Raw genomic sequence first — 6,000 nt, forward strand, 5'->3', positions numbered from 1 at the left:
ATAATAAACAGAAAAACTGAATGTCCACACAATGAATTAATATTCATTGAATTGAGAATGAGATGTGAGCGGCCCGGCCCTCCTTTCTTCAGGGGGGTCTGGTTGGGTCTGGAGACTAGAGGTGAGAAAGCAGCAAACCTGAGCAGGCCTGATAAGGAGGTGAAGTCAAGGAGAAAGTCAAGGAGAAAGTAAGAGAGGAAATCAGAGCGCAGCCTGACATCCTGCTGCCGACCTCTGTCAAAACACACCCGTGACTGACCACCCCTGGTCCTGGACGTTGATTACACACACACATACAAACACAAACAGGCGAGGGCAGACCCACTACACTGTGACCTCTGACCTGTGACCACTCTCAGGTGTACAGTTGAACCACAGTTCAGACCAGAAAGCCCTCAAGGTAGTACTCCATTCAACTGACCACTGTGAGGCTCAGGGCCATAGCCATAGCCAGGGTCTGAGTTATATGTAGCTACAGCCATAGTGAGGTTCACAGCATTTGTAAACCGATCGTGGCGTGGCATCATATCATTTACAAAGAGGAATTATTTTCCAAGAAGGCGTAGTAGTAGGACGTGTGTGTTTGTCTTTGTCTTATCCCGTGTCTTATCCCGTGTAAATAGCCAGACTTTTTCGTATATATCTTAATCTCACTTTCTATCTACGAACTAAATATACTTTCCTGCAACCCGCCTCACCCAATGTGGTACGGATCAGCCTCACCCAGAGCATATCAGACTGCTTCTCTCTACCACATCACCGGATTCCTGCCACCCTGGATCATTACACCGGATCATCACAGCTAGCTAGCTGCAAACGAGTGGCTACTGTTAGCTAACGCCTCTGTCCCGAAGCAAGCACCAGCTAGCCTTGAGCTAGCCTCGAGCTAGGCCCATATACCAGCTAATTCTAGGGCTACAATACCTCCTTTGCCAATTGGCCTGGACCCTTTATTGTCGACACGGAACCCCGCCGATCCATCACGACCGGACTGCCGACGCGATTGCCCGATGTGGTCTCAACAGGCTATTCCGTTACGATGTTGCCGAAAAACCATCTACTAGCCCCGGCCCGCTAGCTTTTCTGAACGCTGTGTCCCCTGCTTGCCTAGTGTAGTAGTGACTACCGAATGGCACCCTGACTCACCTATTGCTGCTCTTTTGACCCTATGATCACTCGGCTACACAGCTGATGCCCCCTGGACTGTTTCAATAACAAGGTACCTCATTTTGTTTACCTGTCGGCCCCAGCCTCGAACTCAGGTCCTGTATGTACCTAACTGACCCGCTCTGCCCATTCATCGCCATGTACCCGTTGTTGTCTTAGCTCTCCTGATCAACACCTGTGATTGCTTTATGCCTCTCTCTAATGTCAATATGCCTTGTCTACTGCTGTCTTGGCTAGTTCTTATTGTTTTATTTCACTGTAGAGCCCTCAGTCCCGCTCAAAATGCCTTAGATAGCTCTTTTGTCCCACCCCACACACATGCGGAGACCTCACCTGGCTTAACTGGTGCCTCTAGAGACGAAACCTCTCTCATCGTCACTCAACGCCTAGGTTTACCTCCACTGTACTCACATCCTACCATAACATTGTCTGTACATTATGCCCTGAATCTATTCTACAACGCCCAGAAATCTGCTCCTTCTATTCTCTGTCCCCAACGCACTAGACGACCAGTTCTTATAGCCTTTAATCGTACCCTTATCCTACTCCTCCTCTGTTCCTCTGGTGATGTAGAGGTTAACCCAGGCCCTGTAGCGCCCAGTTCCACTCCTATTCCCCAGGCGCTATCATTTGTTGACTTCTGTAACCGTAAAAGCCTTGGTTTCATGCATGTTAACATCAGAAGCCTCCTCCCTAAGTTTGTTTTATTCACTGCTTTAGCACACTCCGCCAACCCTGATGTCCTCGCCGTGTCTGAATCCTGGCTTAGGACTGCCACCGAAAATTCTGAAATTTCCATCCCCAACTACAACATTTTCCGCCAAGATAGAACTGCCAAATAGGGTGGAGTTGCAATCTTCTGCAGAGATAGCCTGCAGAGTTCTGTCATGCTATCCAGGTCTGTGCCCAAACAGCTCGAGCTTCTACTTTTAAAAATCCACCTTTCCAGAAATTAGTCTCTCACTGTTGCCGCTTGTTATAGACCCTCAGCCCCCAGCTGTGCCCTGGACACCATATGTGAATTAATTGCCCCCATTTATCTTCAGAGTTTGTACTGTTAGGTGACCTAAACTGGGATATCCTTAACACCCCGACCGTCCTACAATCTAAGCTAGATGCCCTCAATCTCACCCAAAGTATCAAGGAACCTGCCAGGTACAACCCTAAATCCGTAAACACTGGCACCCTCATAGATATCATCCTGACCAAACTGCCCTCTAAATACACCTCTGCTGTCTTCAACTAGGATCTCAGCGATCACTGCCTCATTGCCTGAGTCCGTAATGGGTCCGCGGTCAAATGACCACCCCTCATCACTGTCAAACGCTCCCTAAAACACTTCAGAAGCAGGCCTTTCTAATCGACCTGGCCCGGGTATCCTGGAAGGATAATGACCTCATTCCGTCATTAGAGGATGCCTGGTTGTTCTTTAAAAGTGCTTTCCTCACCATCTTAAATATGCATGACCCATTAAAAAAATAAATATGAATTAAGAACAGATATAGCCCTTGGTTCACTCCAGACTTGACTGCCATTGACCAGCACAAAAACATCCTGTGGCGTACTGCATTAGCAGTGAATAGCTCCCGCGATATGCAACTTTTCAGGGAACTTTTCAGGGAAGTTAGGAACCAACATACACAGGCAGTTAGGAAAGCAAAGGCTAGCTTTTTCAAACATAAATTTGCATCCTGTAGCACAAATTCCAAAACGTTCTGGGACACATTAAAGTCCATGGAGAATAAGAGCACCTCCTCCCAGATGCTCACTGCACTGAGGCTATGAAACACTGTCACCACCGATAAATCTACAATAATCGAGAATTTCAATAAGCATTTTTCTACAGCTGGCCATGCTTTCCACCTGGCTACGGCTTCCACCTGGCTACGGCTTCCACCCGCCCGCTCGTCTAGCATTACTACTCTGGACAGTTCTGACTTAGAATATGTGGACAACTACAAATACCTAGGTGTCTGGTTAGACTGTAAACTCTCCTTCCAGACTCACATTAAGCATCTCCAATCCAAAATTAAATCTAGAATCAGCTTCCTATTTCGCAACAAAGCATCCTTTACTCATGCTGCCAAACATACCATCGTAAAACTGACTATCCTACCGATCCTTGACTTCGGCGATGTCATTTACAAAATAGCCTCCAACACTCTACTCAGCAAATTGGATGTAGTCTATCACAGTGCCATCCGTTTTGTCACCAAAGTCCCATATACTACCCACCACTGCGACCTGTATGCTCTCGTTGGCTGGCCCTCGCTTCATATTCGTTGCCAAACCCACTGGCTCCAGGTCACCTATAAGTCTTTGCTAGGTAAAGCCCTGCCTTATCTCAGCTCACTGGCCACCATAGCAGCACCCACCTGTAGAGTGCGCTCCAGCAGGTATATTTCACTGGTCATCCCCAAAGCCAACTTTGGCTGCCTTTCCTTCCAGTTCTCTGCTGCCAATGACTAGAACAAACTCTAAAAATCAATGAAACTGGAGTCTTATATCTGCCTCACTAACTTTAAGCATCAGCTGTCAGAGCAGCTTACTGATCATTGCACCTGTACACAGCCCATCTGTAAATAGTCCACCCAACTGCCGCATCCCCATGTTGTTGTTTTTTTCTCCTTTGCACCCCAGTATCTCTACTTGCATATTCATCTTCTGCACATCTACCACTCCAGTGTTTAATTGCTAAATTGTAATTATTTCGCTACTATGGCCTATTTATTGCCTTACCTCCTAATCTTACTACATTTGCACACACTGTATATAGATTTTTCTATTGTGTTATTGACTGTACGTTTGTTTATCCCATGTGTAACTCTGTGTTGTTTGTGTCGCACTGCTTTGCTTTATCTTGGACAGGTCGCAGTTGTAAATGAGAACTTGTTCTCAACTGGCCTACCTGGTTAAATAAAGGTGAAATAAAATTAAAATAAAACAAAGAAGAGGCTGTGAGAAGAACAGTGTTTTCTCTATTTTGAAAGGAATTGAGAAATGTACCACCTGTTGACAGTTGTTTTTTCAACTTTCAACAAATTTAATTTGGGAGGGGGCAAAATATAGTACATGTAGTATTTTGTACCAAAACCAACAAACATATGATAGCACTTTTAACGTGTGTTACAAGTATTATTGGTGGGTGTGCATTTTTGGAAATGTCTTTTTTACGGTCTATGGGTGTACATTTTGTAAGACTGAAATGTTGCAATTATTTTGGGTATTGTCTTTCAACAGATGATCACAAGATGTACCCAAATAGCATTAAGAAAAATAGGAGGATGTTGTGTTGCTCAAATTGTGCTGGTTTTCACAAGTTTCTGCTGTTTGTTGTTGCATCACCAAATGAAGAAATACTATGAGGTGTGTGAGAATCTCCAACAGCCAAATTAGGCCTACATCTATAGTCTTTCATTTTATTACAGTTTACATTACTCTCTTTCTCTCTCTTTCTCCCTCCTCCCCCATCCATCTCTCCTGTTGTCTGACTGGTTTCCTGCAGGAAGTCTGTAGGATGTGACCCCTGTTCTCCTCTCACACCAAATCTAGGCCACCCAACAATGCTGACACACACACATGTACACACGCACACACACACACCTCAACCATCCCAACCCTCCACCTCACCAAATCCCACCCATCCTACCTCTATTACCCGTCACCCAATACCACCATACCCCCTCACTCCCCTCCGCCATATTCATCTCCACCTTATCTCCAGCTAAGCACACCAAAAACGGCATTAATGATAAGTAATCAAATAAAGACAGCACTTCTAAAAGCCTATTTCACACCATAGTCTGCTGAATTTGAAAGATCCATTTTCTTTCTTTTAGTTTTCTCACCCCATCTCCAGCCTACTCTCCAGTCCCCCCCCCCCCCCCCCTAGTCCTGTACCATCCACCCCATTTTCCTGTACCATCCACCCCATACCCCCAGTCACCCCCCTACTCTTGTACCATCCACCCCATCACCAGCAGTTCTGACCTGGAAGTGCTACCTCCACAGGGGGCTGGGAAGCCATGCTTCTCCCTCTCGTAAGAATGTCCTGTACTATATGCTCACAGACACACACACCTTTCTCTGGGACCATCTATAAATACAGCAGCCTCCGACTGTGCTGGGCTTCACCCCCTCTAGCCCTGCTCCCCACAACACATCCTCTACTTCAGAGGATCCGGAGGAGGAGGCTTCAGTACAGACTTGTGTGCGTAAAGAGACAGATTGATGGTCTTGGAAAAATGCTTGATGTCACAAGTGAATGTCTTGTTGTATGGGGGTTAGTGTGGTGGCAGCTGAACAATAGAGGAAGAGTGTGAGGTGCTTGGTCACATGCTGGGTATTTGTGGATTGTGGAGCACTTGGGCACAGGGCTAGTGCATAATCCCCTATTAACGGCTCCATCTACAGGCAGCTTGGCGAAACAGCACCCAGTACACAGGCAGGGTTCTAAGATGTGTCTCAATCACAGGAGGTTGGTGGCACCTTAATTGGGGAGGACGGGCTCATGGTAATGGCTGGAGCAGAATCAGTGGAATGGTATCAAACACATGGTTTCTATGTGTTGCTCTGTTTCAGCCATTATTATGAGCCGTCCTCCCCTCAGCAGCCTTCACTAGTCTCAATGGTATGCGTCTCTGAAAAGTCGTCCATGTAAGTAGGTGAGGTAAAAGTGTAGCCTGAGAGAAACATATTTACATATCAGGCCGTGTTAAGGCTCTAACGATCTACCTTTCTCTCTTTCTCCCTTTATCAATGAATGACTCCCACTCTGCATCTAGCTACATCATTTATTCTCTGTTTACCTCCTACTGGAGATCAATAGGGCTT

This window comes from Salvelinus namaycush, chromosome 12 (genome assembly GCF_016432855.1).
Source record: "Salvelinus namaycush isolate Seneca chromosome 12, SaNama_1.0, whole genome shotgun sequence".
Taxonomy (NCBI): domain Eukaryota; kingdom Metazoa; phylum Chordata; class Actinopteri; order Salmoniformes; family Salmonidae; genus Salvelinus; species Salvelinus namaycush.